General features: G+C 38.4%; 1 protein-coding gene across 1 annotated transcript in view; it reads right to left on the reverse strand.

Moving 5' to 3' along the window:
* Positions 1–1,199, reverse strand: part of LOC106879644 (centriole and centriolar satellite protein OFD1) — a 79,141-nt gene that overhangs the window by 69,286 nt on the left and 8,656 nt on the right. The gene's annotated exons all lie outside the window — the stretch shown is intronic.

Raw genomic sequence — 1,199 nt, forward strand, 5'->3', positions numbered from 1 at the left:
TGGTGTGTTTACGTCCCCGTAACATAGCAGTTCGGCAAAAGAGACCGACAGAATAAGTCCTAGGGTAGATTTGTTCGACTAAAGGCGGTGCTCCAGCATGGCCGCAGTCAAATGACTGAAACGAATTTAAGAATAAAAGAATAGATATCTTTCTCCTTCCGACAAATCCGTACGAGTTACTTCCCTTACACTATTATTCTTTTCTTACACACACACACACACCAAGCTATATATAATTTTTCATTATACATATATGCTATTATGCCTATCACATTGTTTTGTTTTATTTCCTACCTTTACGACTCTAAGTATCAAATGTCTACACCCACCAACAACAGTTACGTCACTGTACACTAAATCCTCATTATATTATCTAACCTGCATACAATTAGTTCACTACCCTTTAGCATTCAAATTACTTTGTCAAATGTAATGCTTATTTCTTCACATGGCTTTATCCTGCATAATCTCATAGCTTTGAGATTTCAATGTGGTGATTGCTTTGTTTTAGAAATGGCATTGTAGGACAGGTGTGAGAAGCTGGATGCTTTTTACATGGCACCAGCACCGGCAGGAATCACCAATTAACTTGCAAGACAAGGAATTTTTGAGAGGGGAGGAAGCATTGTGAGTGATGGAAACTGTGAGGAAGCCTGTCGTGTAATATATATATATGTGTGTTTGTGTGTCTTTATATCTGTGTTTGTCCCACTGCCACTTAAGAGAGTATTAATTTCTACATAGTTTCAAGTTCAGCACCACTGTGCAGTACCTTGAGCAAATGGCTTTTACTTTAGGTTTGGGCCCACCAAGGCCTTGTGATGTGTATATGTGTCTCCTTGATTTCTTGTGAAGAAAAAGAAATCTCAATTTTCAGAATGCTGCTTGAGACCATACTTCATTAAAGGATAGTGATGAAAAAGGTGATGATGATGATGATGATGACGATGATGATGATGATGATGATGACAATGATGAGGATAGCAATGAGAATGAAAGAAAAGTAATATGCAGATATATACTCTTTACTCTTTTACTTGTTTCAGTTATTTGACTGTGGCCATGCTGGAGCACCGTCTTTTGTCGAGAAAATCAACCCCAGGACTTATTCTTTGGAAGCCTAGTACTTATTCTATCGGTCTCTTTTGCCAAACTGCTAAGTTACAGGGACGTAAGCACACCACCATCGGTTGTCAAGC

The sequence above is a fragment of the Octopus bimaculoides genome, chromosome 16 (genome assembly GCF_001194135.2).
Source record: "Octopus bimaculoides isolate UCB-OBI-ISO-001 chromosome 16, ASM119413v2, whole genome shotgun sequence".
Classification (NCBI taxonomy): domain Eukaryota; kingdom Metazoa; phylum Mollusca; class Cephalopoda; order Octopoda; family Octopodidae; genus Octopus; species Octopus bimaculoides.